The sequence below is a fragment of the Oncorhynchus nerka genome, linkage group LG22 (assembly GCF_034236695.1).
Source record: "Oncorhynchus nerka isolate Pitt River linkage group LG22, Oner_Uvic_2.0, whole genome shotgun sequence".
Lineage (NCBI taxonomy): Eukaryota > Metazoa > Chordata > Actinopteri > Salmoniformes > Salmonidae > Oncorhynchus > Oncorhynchus nerka.
In genome coordinates, this window is record NC_088417.1 from 83,486,378 (window position 1) to 83,510,166 (window position 23,789).

Consider the following 23,789-nt stretch of genomic DNA (forward strand, 5'->3'; position numbering starts at 1 on the left):
CACACACACACACACACACACACACACACACACACACACACACACACACACAGCAGGCAACTGCTGCGTAAAGATAGCTGACCTGCCCCATGCTGACTGTTAGTGTAGTTTAGCACAGATTAGGTGAATCAGTCTGTTGACACCTCCCAACATTAACTTGGGCAGGCTGATTTAATGGGGCTACTCACACTGATGAGTAGGCCCTGTCATTAGTTAAGTCTCCATATCCAGCAACAATCAAGGGGACATTAGTGTGTTGATGATGTACAATTTGCATCAGACTGTTGTGTTTAGGTGATGAACTTAATAGTTACAAATTATAAAGAAATTATTAATAGATGAAAAATGCATTAACTTAATTGACTTAAAATACTCAATCACTTTGGCCTGCTTACAGTTCATCTTGTGCTGTAACATCATATCTTATCTTATCACCTAGAAACCACAGCATAACAACATTTCAGTGAATCCAAAATAAAGATGACTATAAATGTTTAATACATTTACAGCAAATTCTCAATATACAGCTAAATATAAGAGAATATCTGCTGAACATTTGTAAAGCTCTTGCTTAGAGTTGCGACATTTTGGGAACTTTCAATATATTCCCTGGTTTTCCAAAAATCCTGGTTGGAGGATTCTGGATTTCCTGCTTATTCCCTCCTGATTTCGGGGAACCTTCCAACCGGGATTTTGGGAAAAGCAGGGAATTTATTGAAAGGTCACAGAATTTTGCAAGCCTTAAGCAAGACCTAGTCTTTCTTCGAGAGGCCAGTATTTTAAGATCCTAATGTCTTGAAGCTTAAGATAAAATGGCAGCTCTCCTCCTCTGAATTGGATCCCCATGCAAGGTGTTGAAGTGGGGATGACAACCTACTGGAAGGGTTGCCATATCCTCATAATCTCATACCACAGCTCTCCCTCCGACAATAGCAGGAGGAAGAGCCAGGAAATGAGGAACAGAAAAGCCACTTTAAGGTGTGTGTGCATGAATCCAAAATATCAATTCAATCTATTGCAGATGGTCTATGCCTTGGCACTCCATACACAAGCACCCTACCCTAAACTTCCCCCTCAGTGAGCCAGTGAAAGGGAGCGTGGGATGAATGGGACACTTTATTACAGCGTTCCATGAGCGGTCAAATGGCAGCGCCAGGCCTATTCTCTCCCCTTCAGACCCATTATTACCCAGGCTTTCGGGGGACTTGTTAAAGTGTTCTCTCCGCAGGGGAAGTGGGGGCTGCATAACAAAACTCTGTCTCAAATTAAAGCCCCCGCCGACAGACTGAACCCAAAGGACTGTGGGTGGGCTGGCTAGCTACCCGCCTGGCCTGAACCCCGTTGTGACGAGACATTCCCACCATATTTTGGCCGACACTGGCCTGGCCTAACCGCCTCTATGGGCCTCTATGGGCCTCTATGGGCCTCTATGGGCCTGACAGCATCATGGGTGAAAATGCTAACTATTGTATTCCCTAATGCTATAACTTCATTCCAATTCTCTATCATGAAACTTACTGTCTCTTCAAACTCCAATAATGCATTGTGGATACACATGGTATACTGCACACCGTCCAACGAAATGTTTACTTTCAGGTTCAGTCTCGAGAATGCAGCAAACAGTTTGCCATCAACATATTAGATGTTTAGGACAATATTGTAGCTTTTATGACGGATAGTTGCATTGTGTTTAGGACAGACGGCTTACCACAGAGTGAATATAGCAGGAAATCAGCCACAAAATGAGAGGCAGCGGGTGAGCAAACACCAGGCAGACTTTGATCAGAAAGACAGAGGGAGGAGGAGGACAGTGGGAGGACAGAGGGGGGACAGAGGGGTGACAGAGGGGGAACAGAGGGAGGAGGAGGACAGTGGGAGGACAGAGGGGGACAGAGGGGTGACAGAGGGGGAACAGAGGGAGGAGGAGGACAGAGGGAGGACAGAGGGGGACAGAGGGAGGAGGAGGCCAGAAGGAGGACAGAGGGAGTACAGAGGGGGAACAGAGGGAGGAGGAGGACAGAGGGAGGACAGATGGGGGACAGAGGGAGGAGGAGGACAGAAGGAGGACAGAGGGAGTACAGAGGGGGGACAGAGGGAGGAGGAGGACAGAGGGAGGACATATGGGGGACAGAGGGAGGAGGAGGACAGAATGAGGACAGAGGGAGTACAGAGGGGGGACAGAGGGAGTACAGAGGGAGGACAGAGGGAGGACAGAGGGGGGACAGAGGGAGGAGGAGGACAGAGGGAGGACAGAGGGGGAACATAGGGAGGACAGAGGGGGGACAGAGGGAGGACAGAGGGGAACAGAGAGAGGACAGAGGGAGGTTTTAGGTTTTACATATTTGCACCAAAGAAAATAAGTGAAAGACAATACAGACAGTACAGATAAATAACTGGTAAAAACAGTGTGCGAGTGAGGTTGGAAACCCTAAAGGGCTGATATGAAAACCACACCACAAATAGGGAGGACAGAGGCAGGACAATAAAGACATGAAAGGAGACTAACCTGATCAGGACAAGGAAGAGCAGATACCAGGGATGAGTGAGAGACAGAAAAGAGGAACAGATTGACAAGATGTGAGAAGCTAGAGGAGACAAGACAGACAGAAAGACAGGTAGACAGACAGGCAAACAGGCAGGCATACAACCAGACAGGCAGGCAGACAGGTAGACAGACAGACTACTGGAGGTCTGGATGAGGAGAAGGGGCAGGTGAGATATGGTGGATGAGTCAAAAGGTGGAGTAAAGAGTCAAGGAGGGGACTGTTTGGGGGTGAAGTTGGGTATGGAGGGTGCAGGGGGTGCAGGGTGTTGGCCTATGTAGGGGATTGGGTGGTGGTGGTGGGGTGTGTAAAGCCAATGAATAAATCAGGGCCTGGTAAAAGGAGCAGAGTAATAGGGTGGTGGGAGGAGATCAGATTGAATATTCTAAAGTGTTTTTCTTTATGTAGTGAAAGCAGGACTGGTCCTTTGCAGCTGTAACACTTAGCAGACAATGGCCACTCAACAGATGGGGAGTCTTTAGTAAAAGAAAGTCAGTGTGGCTTAGTTAAGGAGAACGCCGCCCCCAAATCCTCTCCAGCCAATCCCACAGACACACCTGTTGTGTTGTGTGGTGTCTGCTTTGGCAGGTGTCCTCTGACAGAGAACATCACTCAGCTCAGGCTCATGCCTTTCTTCCAGAAGCTGTAACACTTTGTCTGCTGATTTCACAGGGGTGTGCCTTACTGTTTTCATAGGCTACTATTGGTAAAGGCACTGAGGTTCAGGAGATCTATGTCCCATGCTAATCCTTATCCTATCCTCTGAAGACAGGAAATTATGAAATGACAAAGCCACAGCTTTCTCATAATGAAATTCTCATTTAGAGCACATATAACTTTTTTCTACTGTGTGTGGCTGGAAGAGTTTGCACAGAGACATGCTTTTTTCATTTGTCTGTTTTGGAAATTAATATAAAGTGCCAAAATTCTCCTTGAAATGAGCTTGGATCTGATTTTGAGCATGGAAATATAGGGAAGCCTAAATTATAGCAATTTAAACAACACCTTTACAGTCCTTAAAGCCCAGGCCCTAATCCTTACCTTGTCATAGAGTATGTGAACAGAATGTGAATATATGAGTCTGGATCATTGTACAGAACCAGAATCAAATATTAATGTATGACATCTTGATGGTACATGACCCAATCTGTAATTTCACAACCATAATGGATTGCTGGAAAAAAAGATCTGTGAGCTATAGTTTGTTCATCTGTCTCGTGCACGGTCACACACTTACCCAACAGATGGATTGACCCAATCTGACATCCAAGCATTCAGGGGTAATATTCCAGAATATATATATGTCTAAACACCTTCTAACAAGTAATTTGGATGACATACAACCAGATAAAGACCCTCTCTCTCTTGCTGATGTATATTGTATATTCATATTTGAGTACAGGAATCTGATCCTCATTTCTCAGTTTATTCCCATTTGTCCCTAACAGTGGTAGTCTTTCAAACTGTGAAGATGAGAAAGGCATTACGTGGACAGGTTTGAACAAAACCTGCACTCAAGAAAAAAGACATGTAAAGTGTTTTTGCATGATTTTATTTATATTAAAACATACAACAAACCAATATGTACAGCACCAGTCAAAAGTTTGGACACACCTACTCACTCAAAAGTTTTTCTTTATTTGTACTATGTTCTACATTGTAGAATAATAGTGAAGACATCAAAACTATGAAATAACACATATGGAGACATGTAGTAACCAAAAAAGAGTAAAACAAATCCAAATCTATTTTATATTTGAGATTCTTCAAAGTAGCCACCCTTTGCCTGGATGACAACTTTGCACACTCTTGGCATTCTCTCAACTAGCTTCTAAAGGTAGTCACCTGGAATGCATTTCAATTAACTGGTGTGCCTTGTTAAAAGATAATTTGGGGAATTTTGTTCCTTCTTAATGCGTTTGAGCCAATCAGTTGTGTTGTGACAAGGTAAGGTGGTATACAGAAGAAGCCCTATTTGGTAAAATACCAATTCCATATTATGGCAATAACAGCTCAAATAAGCAAAGAGAAATGAGAGTCCATCATTACTTTAAGACATGAACGGTCAGTCAATCTGGAACATTTCAAGAACTCTTAAAGTTTCTTCAAGTGCAGTTGCAAAAATCAAGTGCTATGATGGAACTGGCTCTCATGAGGACCGCCACAGGAAAGGAAGACCCAGTTACCTCTGCTGCAGAGGAAAAGTTAGTTAGTGTTAACTGCTCATCAGAGATTGCAGCCCAAATAAATGCTTCACAGAGCTCAAGTAACAGACACATCTCAACATCAACTGTTCAGAGGAGACTGCGTGAATCAGGCCTTCATGGTCAAATTTCTGCAAAGAAACCACTACTTGAGGACACCAATAAGAAGAAGAGACTTGTTTGTGCCAAGAAAGATGAGCAATGGCCATTAGACCGGTGGAAATTTGTCCTTTGGTCTGGTGAGTCCAAATGTGAGATTTTTGGTTCCAACCGCTGTGTCTTTGTGAGACACAGAGTAGGTGAACAGATGATCTCCCCATGTGTGGTTTCCACATGAAGCGCATGGAGGAGGAGTTGTGATGGTGTGGGCGTGCTTTGCTGGTGACAGTGTCAGCGATTTATTTAGAATTCAAGGCACACTTAACCAGCATGGCTACCACAGCATTCTGCAGCGATACGCCATCCCATTCGGATTGCGCTTAGTGGGACTATAATTTGTTTTTACAGAACAAGGACCCCACCCACCTCCAGGCTGTGCAAGGGCTATTTGACCAAGAAGGAGAGGGATGGAGTGCTGCATCAGATGACCTGGCCTCCACAATCAATTGACCTCAACCCAATTGAGATGGTTTGGGATGAGTTGGACTGTAGAGTGAAGGAAAAGGAAAAGCAGCCAACAAGTGCTCAACATATGTGGGAACTCCTGTTGGAAAAGCATTCCTCATGAAACTGGTTGAGAGAATGCCAAGAGTGTGCAAAGCTGTCACCAAGGCAATGCGTAGCTACTTTGAAAAATCTCAAATATAAAATATATTTGGATTTTTTTTAACACTTTTTTGGTTACTACATGACTATTTCATAGTTTTAGAAAATAGTAATAATAAAGAAAACCCTTTAATGAGAAGGTGTATTCAAACTTTGACTGGTACTGTATATCACATATATTTAATTTGATTTATTTATCCTTTATTTAACTAGGCAAGTCAGTTAAAATTTCTTCGGGATTGGTGTCCCGTCCACGGGACGGTAGAGCTAACGTAGGCTAATGCGATTAGCATGAGGTTGTAAGTAACAAGAACATTTCCCAGGACATAGACATATCTGATATTGGCAGAAAGCTTAAATTAATGTTTCTCTAACTGCACTGTCCAATTTACAGTAGCTATTACAGTGAAATAATACCATGCTATTGTTTCTGGAGAGTGCCCAATTTTGAACATGAAAAGTTATTAATAAACAAATTAGGCACATTTGAGCAGTCTTGACACAACATTTTGAACAGAAATGTAACGGTTTATTGGATCAGTCTAAAACTTTGCACATAAACTGCTGCCACCTAGTGGCAAAAATCTACATTGCATCTGGGCTGGAATAATACATTTTGTTCTTTCTTTTGCATTTCAAAGATGATGGGAAAAAAATACAAAATAACTTTTTTTCCCTTTGTATTATCTTTTACCAGATCTCTTGTGTTATATATTCTCCTATATTCCTTTAATATTTCCACAAACTTCAAAGTGTTTCCCTTCAAATGGTACCAAGAATATGCATATCCTTGCTTCAGGGCCTGAGCTACAGGCAGTTAGATTTGGGTATGTAATTTTAGGCTAAATTGAAAATAAGGGGCGGACCCTTGTTGAGTGTAGGGGGCAGTATTTTGATGTTTGGATGAAAAACTTACCCAAATGAAACTGCCTTTTTCTCAGGCCCAGAATCTAGAATATGCATATAATTGTCAGATTAGGATAGAAAACACTCTAAAGTTTCCAAAATTGTCAAAATATTGTCTGTGAGTATAACAGAACTGATATTGCAGGTGAAAACCTGAGGAAAATCCAACCAGGAAGTGTTGTTTTTCCTGAAACCTCTCCGTTCCATTGCATGCCTTCCCTCCATTTAAAGGGATATCAACCAGATTCCCATTCCTATGGATTCCACATGGTCTGTACAGAACTTTTATTCTGAAAAATGAGTGAGAAGGATCACATCGCGTCAGTGGATGGCTGGGTGCCAGCAGCGTTTTGAATGCGCAACAGAGTGGAGCAGACATTTTCTCTCTCACTCCTATTGAAAAAGCTACGGTCCAGTTGAAATATTATCGATTATATATTGTAAAAACAATATTGATTATATAAAACGTTTGACACGTTTCTACGAACTTTACAGATACTATTTGGAATTTTCATCTGTCCCGTCGTGACCGCTCGAGCCTGTGGATTTCTGAACATAACGTGCCAAACAAATTGAGGTATTTTGGATAGGAACATTTATTGTGTAACTGGGAGCCTCGTGAGTGCAAACATCCGAAGATCATCAAAGGTAAGCGATTCATTTTATTGCTTTTCTGACTTTCGTGACCAATCTACTTTGCTGCTAGCTGTTTGTAATGTTTAGTCTGCTGAGAGAGATGTCCTTATGTAAACGCTTGGTATGCTTTCGCCGAAAAGCTTTTTTGAAATCTGACATGCCAGGTGGATTAACAACAAGCTAAGCTGTGTTTTTCTATATTGCACTTGAGATTTCATGAAAATTAAATATTTCTATTAATTTAATTTGAATTTGGCGCTCTGCTATTCAGCGGATGTTGACGAAAATGATCACGCTAACAGGATGGGTGCGTCAAGAAGTTAAGAGGTTTTAAGGACAAATTCTTATTTACAATGACAGGCTACCGGGGAACAGTGGGTTAATGCCTTGTAACAGGGGCAGAACGACAGATTTGAACCTTGTCTGCTCAGGGATTCGATCCAGCATCCTTTCAATTACTGGCCCCATGCTCTAACCACTAAGTTACCTGCCGCCCCAATATCCTTATCCATGCCTCTTATACAGTATATCACACAAGACACATAGCAAACAAAGCTATAGGACCAGCCTTACATTCTCTGATTTGATTAGCTTATCATGGAATGACTTCTACCCCATGCTCTCATGCTGTCTGACTGTTGACAAGTCTGCAGCTGTAAGTCTGGGGATGTTGAGGACATCTGAGTTAATCACTCTCTCTCTTTCTCTGCTTTTGTTAGGTGGCGTTGGTTCACTCGTTCCCCCTCTAATATTGCTAACACCCATAGTGATGTATCCCCTCATTGGTATAAGGGAAGGTTGAAGGTTGAAATTAAAGTGTGGTTGTCATCAGAAGGAAGAACAAACCTTTCAGAGTTTTTGAACTAATTATGAATGAATTTTTTTTTTTGACCGAATTAGCCAGGATGCATGGACATTGCAGGCTTGATTCATAGATTTTCAGAATCCCATTAAAAGCAGCATTGTTAGGGTGGAGCCTCACTAATGACATGCAGGAGTCTTGCTGTGACCATAGGTCTGTTTATCATGTGGCTGTTTCATGGAACTTTGATTGCAGTGTATAATTGGATTAAATAAATGGCTTGCCAAACTATGGACAGTTGCACAGCTGCCTCCTGCTTTGCATACATCAGATCACATTGTGATCACACTGACAACAACCTCTCCCTCATCATGATCAAGACAAAGGAGATGATTGTGGACTACAGGAAAAAGAGGACCGAGCATGCCCCCATTTTTATCGACGGGGCTGCAGTGGAGCAGGTTGAGAGCTTCAAGTTCATTGGTGTACACATCACCAACAAACTAACATGGTCCAAGCACACCAAGACAGTCATGAAGAGGGCACAACAAAACCTATTCCCCCTCAGGAGACTGAAAAGATTTGGCATGGGTCCTCAGATCCTCAAAAGGTTCTATAGCTGCACCATCGAGAGCATCCTGATCGGTTGCATCACTGCCTGGTATGGCAATTGCTCGGCCTCCGACCGCAAGGCACTACAGAGGGTAGTGCGAACAGCCCAGTACAACACTGGGGCCAAGCTTCCTGCCACCCAGGACCTATATACCAGGTGGTTTCAGAGGAAGGCCCTAAAAATTGTCAAAGACTCCAGCCACCCTAGTCATAGACCGTTCTCTCTGATACCACATGGCAAGCAGTACCGGAGTGCCAAGTCTAGGTCCGAGAGGCTTCTAAACAGCTTCTACCCCCAAGCCATAAGACGCCTGAATATCTCATCAAATGGCTACCCAGACTATTTGTATTGGTCCCCCCCCCCTCCACACCACTGCCACTCTCTGTTGTCATCTATGCATAGTCACTTGAATTACTCTACCTACATGTACATTCTACCTCAACTAACCGGTGCCCCCGCACATTGATTCTGTACCAGCACTCCCCTGTATATATTTTTTATTTTTTACTGCTGCTCTTTAATTACTTGTTACTTCTATCTCTTATTCTTATCCATATGTTTTTTAAAATGCACTGTTTGTTAGGGGCTCGTAAGTAAGCATTTCACTGTAAGGTCTACACCTGTTGTATTTGGCGCATGTGACTAATACAATTTGATTTGATTTGATTGTACCTCTTGTAATTATTGTACCTCTTGTAATTATTGTGCCTCTTATATTGTACCTCTTGTAAGTATTGGCCCTCTTGTAAGTATTGTTCATCTTGTAAGTATTGTATCTTTTGTTGGTACTGTTCCTCTTGTAATTTTCATTCTGCAACGGTGGCTTTTTTTGTACAAAAAAAAAAAAATGGTGTAAACTGGTATAAAAATCACAGCATAGAGAGATAAGATACAGCTATATGCCCAGTGTAGTTATGTAATTCAGTGGGGTTGATGACAATGATTATGATCGGTCCAATGGTTTTAGATACCCTTTTAGATTACCTTCTAAGCTTTGTTGTTGTGCCCTCAAACCACTGATCTGCCTCTCTTCAGGGTCTTGGGACACTTCAAATGAGATGATTATGATCAGACTTACTGAATTAATGACACATTACATACAGGCACGTGTGGAGAGTAAGCCGCACAACAACACTGGGCTTTGACTTGAAGAATAGTACCTCCCATGGGTCAAGGGTCAACCCAAAATCACAGATGGGTTATCAGCAATCCCCTGGTCCCCATTCAGAGACCAGAGACCTCATCCCCACACTCCACCCTCCAATTTATGAACGATATATTTATTACCCACCATCCCTGTGCACTTGATTAAAGATCAGGCGTCCATGACTGTCACCCCTGCTCACCGTGATTCCCCCCCCCCCTGGTGTATCCCTGCGTGGTGATGTGTGGACCATGTGACTGGGGTTATTAATGGCCGCAGTCTCTCCGCCAATTGACACGTTGCTCCAGCTGTCACTCTGCTGGTGCGGCCGTATGAGTCTCGGGCTGGGGTAGTAACACTGGCGGGCTGACCCATCCGTCACTGTCAGCGCCAGCCTGGTGATGAATGGTTCAGGGATCTGCACTGTGGATGGAGGGGAGAGGTGTGTATGGGGGAGTGTATAGGGGGTGTATGCGCGGGATGCACGTGTACGGGTGCTTCGGTGTGTGTTTTTCTGTGTTTGTGTGTATGTGTGGGTGGTGGATGTGTGTGTGTGTGTGTGTACATGTCTTTGTGTGCGCTTCTTTGTGTGTGTCTGGCATGTGTTTCAGTGTATGTACAGTGGGGAGAAAAAGTATTTGATACACTGCCGATTTTGCAGGTTTTCCTACTTACAAAGCATGTAGAGGTTCAACTGTGAGAGACATCCAGAAAATCACATTGTAGGATTTTTAAGTAATTAATTAGCATTTTATTGCATGACATAAGTATTTAATACATCAGAAAAGCATAACTTCATATTTGGTACCTTTGTTTGCAATTACAGAGATCATACGTTTCCTGTAGTTCTTGACCAGGTTTGCACACACTGCAGCAGGGATTTTGGCCCACTCCTCCATACAGACCTTCTCCAGATCCTTTAGGTTTCGGGGCTGTCGCTGGGCAATACGGACTTTTAGCTCCCTCCAAAGATTTTCTATTGGGTTCAGGTCTGGAGACTGGCTAGGCCACTCCAGGACCTTGAGATGTTTCTTACGGAGCCACTCCTTAGTTGCCCTGGCTGTGTGTTTCGTTTCGTTGTCATGCTGGAAGACCCAGCCACGACCCATCTTCAATGCTCTTACTGAGGGAAGGAGGTTGTTGGCCAAGATCTCGCAAATACATGGTTGATAGGAGAATTATGTTCTCCAGGTACATCACCCAATTTAATTATATTACTCTCAGTCTGCAAACCAGAATTTGTAAGATCCTGGTCGAATGAAAACAGACAGAGGCCCAGTATACCAAAGTTAAATGTTTATTCACAGAACGTTCTGACGTGCACAGTACAAGACCTTCAATTTATAGTGACACACATACTTCCACACAAACCATCAAATCTGCCCGCCAATAGAGATTAGGGGAGTATGTGAGAATAGTGTCTTCCTACCCTCCCCTAAGATAGGGAGAGACCTGGTACTGGGAAGTTCTCAGTGTCCCAGCCAAGGTCGCCCCGAATCTGGCTCAGACAGACAGTCTGTTCTCAAAACACTAGACACATTGTTCCCAAAAAGTTGATTCTGACTAAATCCACACACAGTATTATAATATAATCATTGAATGATTCTAACACTTACACACATGTATTATAATAATCTAATGATTCAAATCAATTTCATACAATCACATGGTTTCAGACCTATGGTTTCATACAATCACATGGTTTCAGACCTATGGTTTCAGGACTGTTACATTCTAATAATTTATTAAAACACATTTCCTTATCAATGGCCCCATCCATCCTCCCCTCAATACGGTGCAGTTGTCCTGTCCCCTTTGCAGAAAAGCATCCCCAAAGAATGATATTTCCACCTCCATGCTTCACGGTTGGGATGGTGTTCTTGGGGTTGTACTCATCCTTCTTCTTCCTCCAAACACGGCAAGTGGAGTTTAGACCAAAAAGCTCTGTTTTTGTCTCATCAGACCACATGACCTTCTCCCATTCCTCCTCTGGATCATCCAGATGGTCATTGGCAAACTTCAGACGGGCCTGGACATGCGCTGGCTTGAGCAGGGGGACCTTGCGCGCGCTGCAGGATTTTAATCCATGACGGTGTAGTGTGTTACTAATGGTTTTCTTTGAGACTGTGGTCCCAGCTCTCTTCAGGTCATTTTCCAGGTGTAGTTCCGTGTAGTTCTGGGCTGATCTCTCAACTTACTCATGATCATTGATGCCCCACGAGGTGAGATCTTGCATGGAGCCCCAGACCGAGGGTGGTTGACCGTCATCTTGAACTTCTTCCATTTTCTAATAATTGTGCCAACAGTTGTTGCCTTCTCACCAAGCTGCTTGCCTATTGTCCTGTAGCCCATCCCAGCCTTGTGCAGGTCTACAATTTTATCCCTGATGTCCTTACACAGCTCTCTGGTCTTGGCCATTGTGGAGAGGTTGGAGTCTGTTTGATTGAGTGTGTGGATAGGTGTATTTTATACAGGTAACGAGTTCAAACAGGTGCCGTTAATACAGGTAATGAGTGGAGAACAGGAGGGCTTCTTAACCTTTCTGCGCACCGAACCCGTTAGCGGGATTAAATTCGACAACATACGGTGATCGCTACATAAATAGTCATATTAAACATTCATGAAAATACAAGTGTCTCACATGATTCGAAAGCCTAGAATCTTGCTAATCCAACTGCGTTGTCAGATTTAAAAAAGTATTTACTGCGAAAGAATACGATGCGATTATCTGAGGAAAAAAACTATTTCAACCAGCACAGGTGTAACAAAATCACAAATTGCCATAAAATAAATAGTTTACCTTTGACGATCTTCCTCGGTTTGTAATCCCAATGCTCATTGTTACACAATGAATGGTCTTTTGTTTGATAAAATCCATTTTATAGCCTAACATGAAACATTTTGTGAACCGCTTGTGTCGTGAATTTGGTCTCATTCAATTTTCGACGACACATTTGATGTAAATACACACACTAAACGTGACTTTATCCAGTCATGTTTGTTTTCATTGCAATCAAGTGGTTGTTTGTAACACAACCAAACTTGAGTTTCATCATAGAGCTTGAGGGTTTTTGCGACTGCACTTGAAGAAACTTTAAAAGTTCTTGAAATTTCCCGATTGACTGACTTTTCATGTCTTAAAGTAATGATGGAGTGTCGTTTCTCTTTGCTTATTTTAGCTGTTATTGCCATACTATGGAATTGGTCTTTACCAAATAGGGCTTCTTCTGTATACCACCTTACCTTGTCACAACACAACTGATTGGCTCAAACGCATTAAGAAGGAACGAAATTCCCCAAATTATCTTTTAACAAGGCACACCAGTTAATTTAAATGCATTCCAGGTGACTACCTTTAGAAGCTAGTTGAAAGAATGCCAAGAGTGTGTAAAGTTGTCATCAAGACAAAGGGTGGCTACTTTGAAGAATCTCAAATATAAAATAGATTTGGATTTGTTTTACTCTTTTTTGGTTACTACATGTCTCCATATGTGTTATTTCATAGTTTTGATGTCTTCACTATTATTCTACAATGAAGAAAATAGTAAAAATAAGGAAAAACCCTGGAATGAGTAGTTGTGTCCAAGTGTTCGACTGGCACTGTAGGTGGGGGTACCCAGTAATGAATTGGTTTGGAATCCGCTGTGTGAACATGGTAGAAAGGTACATTATGGGTAGACACTACCTTACACTCCCATGACCTTTCTGCCATACGTATGCCAAATACTGCGTGCCCAACCTCTGTCCACCTACAGCTGTGTTGTCCACACAATTCACACGCTATAGTAACTTTCTGTTTACTTTGAATAAGCACATTTTTTATTTACACTAAATATTTACATTTTTCTTACCAAAGTCCTCACTTGTGTCTCTGTTGGCAACTACCTGACTGCTCACTTCCTAAACCCCTCATTCTCGTCTATCTTCATATCCAGTCTCCTGTTCCAGATCTGTCCCTCCCTCCCTCCCTCCCTCCCTCCCTCCCTCCCTCCCTCCCTCCCTCACAAACACAAACACAAAGCACCCCCTACTAATGTAATTGTGTCACTAATTATGCATTTAATTCAGTTACAAGGAGCTAACAGCTCCCTCAGTGACAGCTTTCACTGCTAAAAGGCAATTCATCCCTGAGATTGAGAAATCTAATTAGAAGGAAATGCTTAGCGGAGAAATCCTTTCTGAGGATAATCCTGTTTGCTAGCATTAACATCCCAGCTGTGGCTGCTGTTTGCCCATTATGAGTGTGTGTGTGTGCGTATGTGTGCATTTGAGTGTGTGTGTGGGTGTGCGTATGTATGTGTGTGTGCATTTGAGTGTGTGTGTGTGTGTGTGTGTGTGTGTGTGTGTGTGTGTGTGTGTGTGTGTGTGTGTACGTGCACATGTGTGTACTGATTTTCCTTCTTTTTTTTCTGAGCAGCACATGAATGCCTTTGGGATCCTCATCTGTTCACCTTGTGGGTTCAGACCCGGGCTAAAGCAGGTGGTGGCCTCTATAGGACCAGGGTGTTCAAATCCTTAAAGGCTATCTATCTTTGTGTATCGACACAAACAGGACATTCAGAGTTTCACTCCTGAACTTCACTCCGTGAGCTGATGATATCATCTGTAAACATTGGTGCTGGGCCAAATGTGAATGCATCATTTGACTCAGAGTGAATAGAGAGGAGATGAAGGGAACAACAGGCAGGAACGGATATCATGATATTATTATCTATGAGGTCTGAACTCAGTGATACAGTATCATGATATTATTATCTATGAGGTCTGAACTCAGTGATATCATGATACTATTATCTATGAGGTCTGAACTCAGCGATATCAGGATATTGTTATCTATGAGGTCTGAACTCAGTGATATCATTTTGTATAGGCTTTACCTAGCAAAGACTTATAGATGACCTGGAGCCAGTGAGTTTGGCGACGAATATGAAGGGCCAGCCAATGAGAGCATACAAGTCACAGTGGTGGGTAGTATATGGGGCTTTGGTGACAAAACGGATGGCACTGTGATAGACTGCATGCAATTTGCTGAGTAGAGTGTTGGAGGCTATTTTGTAAATGACATCGCCGAAGTCAAGGATCAGTAGGATGGTCAGTTTTACCAAGGTATGTTTGGCAGCATGAGTGAAGGATACTCTATTGCGAAATAGGAAGCTGATTCTAGATTTAATTTTGGATTGGAGATGCTTAATGTGAGTCTGGAAGGAGAGTTTATAGTCTAACCAGACACCTAGGTATTTGTAGTTGTCCACATATTCTAAGTCAGAACCGTTCAGAGTAGTGATGCTAGACGGGCGGTAAGGTGCGGGCAGAAATCGGTTGAAGAGCATGCATTTAGTTTTACTTGAATTTAAGAGTAGTTGGAGGCCACTGAAGGAGAGTTGTATGGCAGGTATGGCAGGTTTGTTAACACTGTGTCCAAAGAAGGGCCAGAAGTATACAGAATGGTGTCGTCTGCATAGAGGTGGATCAGAGAATCACCAGCAGCAAGAGCGACATCATTGACGTATACAGAGAAAAGAGTCGGCCCGAGAATTGAACCCTGTGGCACCCCCATAGAGACTGCCAGAGGTCCGGACAACAGGCCCTCCGATTTGACACACTGAACTCTGTCTGGCGAGGTAGTCTTTTGAGAAACCAAGGCTGTTGAGTCTTCAGTGATTGACAGAGTCGAAAGCCTTGGCCAGGTCGATGAAGATGGCTGCACAGTATTGTCTCTTATCGATGGCGGTTATGATATCGTATGATATTGTTATCTATGAGGTCTGAACTCAGTGATATTGTGATTTTATTATATATGAGATCTAAACTTAGTGATATCATGATATTATTATCTATGAGGTCTGAACTCAGTGATATCATGATATTGTGTCTATGAGGTTTGAACTCAGTGATATCATTATCTATGAGGTCTGAACTCAGTGATATCATAATATTGTTATCTATGAGGTCTGAACTCAGTGATATCATAATATTGTTATCTATGAGGTGGCACAGTCCCCGCAGCCGGACAACTTTCTCACGGTTTCTGGAAGGAAATGCTGTAGGAACGCTCAACCGGTGTCGCTCATTCAGCCGACAGAAACTTTCAACCGGTTTTCCCCATTAAGCAGCGGGTCGGAGTCAGAGTCCGATTCTTCTCTGGTCTCTACTCCTCCCGTTACGGGGTCTGAGACGCCGAAGCTTCCCACCATTAGCTCTGACAAATTGAAAACTCTAGTCATTGGCGACTCCATTACCCGCAGTATTAGACTTAAAACGAATCATCCAGCGATCATACACTGTTTACCCGGGGGCAGGGCTACCAACGTTAAGGCTAATCTGAAGATGGTGCTGGCTAAAGCTAAAACTGGCGAGTGTAGAGAGTATAGAGATATTGTTATCCACGTCGGCACCAACGATGTTAGGATGAAACAGTCAGAGATCACCAAGCTCAACATAGCTTCTGCGTGCATATCAGCTAGAAAGATGTGTCGGCATCGAGTAATTGTCTCTGGCCCCCTCCCAGTTAGGGGGAGTGATGAGCTCTACAGCAGAGACTCACAACTCAATCGCTGGTTGAAAACTGTTTTCTGCCCCTCCCAAAAGATAGAATTTGTAGATAATTGGCCCTCTTTCTGGGACTCACCCACAAACAGGACCAAGCCTGACCTGCTGAGGAGTGACGGACTCCATCCTAGCTGGAGGGGTGCTCTCATCTTATCTACCAACATAGACAGGGCTCTAACTCCTCTAGCTCCACAATGAAATAGGGTGCAGGCCAGGCAGCAGGCTGTTAGCCAGCCTGCCAGCATAGTGGAGTCTGCCACTAGCACAGTCAGTGTAGTCAGCTCAGCTATCACCATTGAGACCATGTCTGTGCCTCGACCTAGGTTGGGCAAAACTAAACATGGCGGTGTTCGCCTTAGCAATGTCACTAGGATAAAGACCACCTCCAATCCTGTCATTACTGAAAGAGATCATGATACCTCACATCTCAAAATAGGGCTACTTAATGTTAGATCCCTTACTTCAAAGGCAATTATAGTCAATGAACTAATCACTGATCATAATCTTGATGTGATTGGCCTGACTGAAACATGGCTTAAGCCTGATGAATTTACTGTTTTAAATGAGGCCTCACCTCCTGGCTACACTAGTGACCATATCCCCCGTGCATCCCGCAAAGGCGGAGGTGTTGCTAACATTTACGATAGCAAATTTCAATTTACAAAAAAAAAATGATGTTTTCGTCTTTTGAGCTTCTAGTCATGAAATCTATGCAGCCTACTCAATCACTTTTTATAGCTACTGTTTACAGGCCTCCTGGGCCATATACAGCGTTTCTCACTGAGTTCCCTGAATTCCTATCGGACCTTGTAGTCATAGCAGATAATATTCTAATCTTTGGTGACTTTAATATTCACATGGAAAAGTCCACAGACCCACTCCAAAAGGCTTTCGGAGCCATCATCGACTCAGTGGGTTTTGTCCAACATATCTCTGGACCCACTCACTGTCACAGTCATACGCTGGACCTAGTTTTGTCCCATGGAATAAATGTTGTGGATCTTAATGTTTTTCCTCATAATCCTGGACTATCGGACCACCATTTTATTACGTTTGCAATTGCAACAAATAATCTGCTCAGACCCCAACCAAGGAACATCAAAAGTCGTGCTATAAATTCACAGACAACACAAAGATTCCTTGATGCCCTTCCAGACTCCCTCTGCCTACACAAGGACGCCAGAGGACAAAAATCAGTTAACCACCTAACTGAGGATCTCAATTTAACCTTGCGCAATACCCTAGATGCAGTTGCAACCCTAAAAACTAAAAAAAATTCTCATAAGAAACTAGCTCCCTGGTACACAGAAAATACCCGAGCTCTGAAGCAAGCTTCCAGAAAATTGGAACGGAAATGGCGCCACACCAAACTGGAAGTCTTCCGACTAGCTTGGAAAGACGGTACCGTGCAGTACCGAAGAGCCCTTACTGCTGCTCGATCATCCTATTTTTCTAACTTAATTGAGGAAAATAAGAACAATCCAAAATTCCTTTTTGATACTGTCGCAAAGCTAACTAAAAAGCAGCATTCCCCAAGAGAGGATGACTTTCACTTTAGCAGTGATAAATTCATGAACTTCTTTGAGGAAAAGATTATGATTATTAGAAAGCAAATTACGGACTCCTCTTTAAACCTGCGTATTCCTCCAAACCTCAGTTGTCCTGAGTCTGCACAACTCTGCCAGGACCTAGGATCAAGAGAGACGCTCAAGTGTTTTAGTACTATATCTCTTGACACAATGATGAAAATAATCATGGCCTCTAAACTTTCAAGCTGCATACTGGACCCTATTCCAACTAAACTACTGAAAGAGCTGCTTCCTGTGCTTGGCCCTCCTATGTTGAACATAATAAACGGCTCTCTATCCAATGGATGTGTACCAAACTCACTAAAAGTGGCAGTAATAAAGCCTCTCTTGAAAAAGCCAAACCTTGACCCAGAAAATATAAAAAACTATCGGCCTATATCGAATCTTCCATTCCTCTCAAAAATTTTAGAGAAGGCTGTTGCGCAGCAACTCACTGCCTTCCTGAAGACAAACAATGTATACGAAATGCTTCAGTCTGGTTTTAGACCCCATCATAGCACTGAGACGGCACTTGTGAAGGTGGTAAATTACATTTTAATGGCATCGGACCGAGGCTCTGCATCTGTCCTCGTGCTCATAGACCTTAGTGCTGCTTTTGATACCATCGATCACCACATTCTTTTGGAGAGATTGGAAACCCAAATTGGTCTACACGGACATGTTCTGGCCTGGTTTAGATCTTATCTGTCAGAAAGATATCAGTTTGTCTCTGTGAATGGTTTGTCCTCTGACAAATCAACTGTAAATTTCGGTGTTCCTCAAGGTTCCGTTTTAGGACCACTATTGTTTTCACTATATATTTTACCTCTTGGGGATGTTATTCGAAAACATAATGTAAACTTTCACTGCTATGCGGATGACACACAGCTGTACATTTCAATGAAACATGGTGAAGCCCCAAAATTGCCCTCGCTAGAAGCATGTGTTTCAGACATAAGGAAGTGGATGGCTGCAAACTTTCTACTATTAAACTCGGACAAAACAGAGATGCTTGTTCTAGGTCCCAAGAAACAAAGAGATCTTCTGTTGAATCTGACAATTAATCTTAATGGTTGTACAGTCGTCTCAAATAAAACTGTGAAGGACCTCTGCGTTACTCTGGACCCTGATCTCTCTTTTGAAGAACATATCAAGACCATTTCGAGGACAGCTTTTTTCCATCTACGTAACATTGCAAAAATCAGAAACTTTCTGTCCAAAAATGATGCAGAAAAATTAATCCATGCTTTTGTCATTTCTACTGCAATGCTCTATTTTCCGGCTACCCGGATAAAGCACTAAATAAACTTCAGTTAGTGCTAAATACGGCTGCTAGAATCCTGACTAGAACCAAAAAATTTGATCATATTACTCCAGTGCTAGCCTCTCTACACTGGCTTCCTGTCAAAGCAAGGGCTGATTTCAAGGTTTTACTGCTAACCTACAAAGCATTACATGGGCTTGCTCCTACCTATCTCTCTGATTTGGTCCTGCCGTACATACCTACACGTACGCTACGGTCACAAGACGCAGGCCTCCTAATTGTCCCTATAATTTCTAAGCAAACAGCTGGAGGCAGGGCTTTCTCCTATAGAGCTCCATTTTTATGGAACGGTCTGCCTACCCATGTCAGAGACGCAAACTCGGTCTCAACCTTTAAGTCTTTACTGAAGACTCATCTCTTCAGTGGATCATATGATTGAGTGTAGTCTGGCCCAGGAGTGGGAAGGTGAACGGAAAGGCTCTGGAGCAACGAACCGCCCTTGCTGTCTCTGCCTGGCCGGTTCCCCTCTTTCCACTGGGATTCTCTGCCTCTAACCCTATTACAGGGGCTGAGTCACTGGCTTACTGGGGCTCTCTCATGCCGTCCCTGGAGGGGGTGCGTCACCTGAGTGGGTTGATTCACTGTTGTGGTCATCCTGTCTGGGTTGGCGCCCCCCCTTGGGTTGTGCCGGGGCGGAGATCTTTGTGGGCTATACTCAGCCTTGTCTCAGGATGGTAAGTTGGTGGTTGAAGATATCCCTCTAGTGGTGTGGGGGCTGTGCTTTGGCAAAGTGGGTGGGGTTATATCCTTCCTGTTTGGCCCTGTCCGGGGGTGTCCTCGGATGGGGCCACAGTGTCTCCTGACCCCTCCTGTCTCAGCCTCCAGTATTTATGCTGCAGTAGTTTATGTGTCGGGGGGCTGGGGTCAGTTTGTTATATCTGGAGTACTTCTCCTGTCCTATTCGGTGTCCTGTGTGAATCTAAGTGTGCGTTCTCTAATTCTCTCCTTCTCTCTTTCTTTCTCTCTCTCGGAGGACCTGAGCCCTAGGACCATGCCCCAGGACTACCTGACATGATGACTCCTTGCTGTCCCCAGTCCACCTGGCCATGCTGCTGTTCCAGTTTCAACTCACCTGAGACCTAGGACCATGCCCCAGGACTACCTGACATGATGACTCCTTGCTGTCCCCAGTCCACCTGGCCATGCTGCTGCTCCAGTTTAAACTGTTCTGCCTTACTATTATTCGACCATGCTGGTCATTTATGAACTTTTGAACATCTTGGCCATGTTCTGTTATAATCTCCACCCGGCACAGCCAGAAGAGGACTGGCCACCCCACATATGCTCTCTCTAATTCTCTCTTTCGTTCTCTCTCTCGGAGGACCTGAGCCCTAGGACCGTGCCCCAGGACTACCTGACATGATGACTCCTTGCTGTCCCCAGTCCACCTGACTGTGCTGCTGCTCCAGTTCCAACTGTTCTGCCTTATTATTATTCGACCATGCTGGTCATTTATGAACATTTGAACATCTTGGCCATGTTCTGTTATAATCTCCACCCGGCACAGCCAGAAGAGGACTGGCCACCCCACATAGCCTGGTTCCTCTCTAGGTTTCTTCCTAGGTTTTGGCCTTTCTAGGGAGTTTTTCTAGCCACCGTGCTTCTACACCTGCATTGCTTGCTGTTTGGGGTTTTAGGCTGGGTTTCTGTACAGCACTCTGAGATATCAGCTGATGTACGAAGGGCTATATAAATAAATTTGATTTGATTTGATGAGGTCTGAACTCAGTGATGTGATGATATTGTTGTCTATGTGGTTTGAACTCAGTAATATCATTATATTATTATCTATGAGGTCTGAACTCAGTGATATCATGATATTGTTATCTATGAGGTCTGAACTCAGAACCCCCCAGCTGAGACTATCCACCCTATCCTCTCCATCTCTATCAATGTGGAACGTGGAGAACCCCCTACATAATTTAATTTACTATGTGAATGACTACATTGCTCATGGCCTGGCCATTGTCTCGCTGATGGATTTAATTAAGTTGGGATTAATCATGGCAGGTGATATTTAATGTTTGGGAAGAGAGAGCAGGAAACGGGCCCGTAGATGTGAAGAAATCCACTGCAGCATCATCTACCATCTAGGCAGTCAAAGGTTACCGTTAGATTAATACACCTTGTGGACAGCGGTTGGGAAATACGTTTCACCCCTGTTCTGGCTGTTAGCTTTTATTTTGCTCTCTTAATTCTTTCCACATCATGGACTGCTGGTCCCATTGCCCTCCTGTATCTTACTGTGTGTTGATGACTAATTTTAGGTTGTGAAGAGATAGATAAGAGATCAGAGGAAATGGGATGAAGCCCTTTCATAAAATACCCCCACCACACACACACACACACACACACACACACACACACACACACGATTAACAAGGTCTGTGATAGACCCCTTGATGAGTCCACATGGCACGTGCTGCTCACTCACCCACTGGAGCTAACCCACTGATCTTATCAGGTCACAGTCAGATTGATCAGCTTCAAGCCTGGCTGGGCCCTCCATGGCTCTATAGACGCATTCCGGTATGAGCACAAAGAAAGTAGAGATGGATTCCAGCTTGCTCCTCCTGGGGCTTCCCCCGACTTGTGACACATATGTTCCAAACACTACCGATCCTCTTCTGGGAAGCCATCCTTGATGTGGCAATGCTTCTGATTGTTATCTGGTAGAAAAAGCTTTGAATATGATTATCTGACCAAGGGCCTGCTATCATTAACATTGTAATAGGGCATCTGTCGGTGTTGTGACCTGCTGCTCAGGGTTTAAAGGCAAGGCTGTGTGTCTCTCCCGGAGCCTTGATCAGTTCAACCTGAGCCTCAGGTCGCGTCCCCGCTCCCCACACCACACGTTACACGCCACACGCCATACACGTGCAGAACTCATTAGCTCCCCATTTGGAACCCCCAACACTGTCACCTAGAGCTTGTAACTCCAAATGTACAGAGGTACAACCGGGTACAACCTGGTACAACTCGACACCGCGGCTTTATACAAGGCTGTACACCATAGGGTATTGACCTTTTTTATACAATCCTCTCAACCAAATTAGTCAGCCATGTAAATCAGATGAGTCCAATTCTGGTGACAACAAAACACCTGTCAGAGTCACGCATTCATTACCATCCCTTTAATTGAAAGAGGTGGGTCATAAAAGCATCTTATAATCAGCATAATAATTCACATTAGGGAAGTCATGAATATGGCGAGGGATAATAATTTAACAGTGGCAGTAAGGATAATAATGAGGCCCGGCGTCCACAAACCAGACTCTCACTCTCTCTAGTCTCTACCTCCTGAGAACCAATGACTACATTATGTGTTGAATCACATGGTGGGATGAAATATTAAATATCGTGTGTGAGTTTATTATTTGGGCGAGTCAGAAAGGATCCTTAAATCATTCTGTGCTCTTTGTTGGTGTCCAAATGAGCTGTTTTCCCTTCCCATCTGTTAGTGCTATCGCCTCAGTGACTTCTCTGACTCACACAGACAACAACACAGCATTGTAGACTCCTGCATTTTTGCAGTACATTAAATCCCCTAACTCCACCACATACTGTATCATAACACAAGTACTGGATGTGAAATGCAAACCCATGATACGTATTCATATTTGTGGATTATTGTTTTTATTTTTTACTGAATTGTGGACGGTTAAAAGAATACCTATGATACCAGGTGTGTAGATGACCATTTATATGGGTAATGTACAGTATACAACAGCAATGAATGGACATGGTAGTCAAATAAAATGTACATTGGCATGGTGTTATGGATAGTTTATGACTTACAAAATCACTTAAACTGACATGCTTCCGAATGTGTATGGGATGTTTATTTTTTAATTTAAAAAAAACGTTATTTAACTAGGCAAGTCAGTTAACCTGTTGCGACGAGCAATCCCGTATCCGGGAGCGTAATTATAGCCTCAAGCTCATTACCATAACGCAACGTTAACTATTCATGAAAATCGCAAATGAAATGAAATAAATATATTGGCTCACAAGCTTAGCCTTTTGTTAACAACACTGTCATCTCAGATTTTCAAAAAATGCTTTTCAACCATAGCTACACAAGCATTTGTGTAAGAGTATTGATAGCTAGCATAGCATTAAGCCTAGCATTCAGCAGACAGCATTTTCACAAAAACAAGAAAAACATTCAAATAAAAATAATTTACCTTTGAAGAACTTTGGATGTTTTCAATGAGGAGACTCTCAGTTAGACAGCAAATGTTCAGTTTTTCCAAAAAGATTATTTGTGTAGGAGAAATCGCTCCGTTTTGTTCATCACGTTTGGCTAAGAAAACCCCCCGAAAATTCAGTCATTACAACGCAAACTTTTTTCCAAATTAACTCCATAATATCGACAGAAACATGGCAAACGTTGTTTAGAATCAATCTTCAAGGTGTTTTTCACATATCTATTCGATGATAAATCACTCATTGCAGTTTGGTTTCTCCTCTGTTCAAAATGGAAAAATGCACGCACCTGGAGATTACGCAATAGTTTCGACGGAGGACACCGAGCGGACACCTGGTAAATGTAGTCTCTTATGGTCAATTTTCCAATGATATGCCTTCAAATACGTCACAATGCTGCAAACACCTTGGGGAAACGACAGAAAGTGTAGGCTCATTCCTTACGCATTCACAGACATATAAGAAGACATTGGAACACAGCGCCTCCAAAATCTGGCTCACTTCCTGTATGAAATTTAATCTTGGT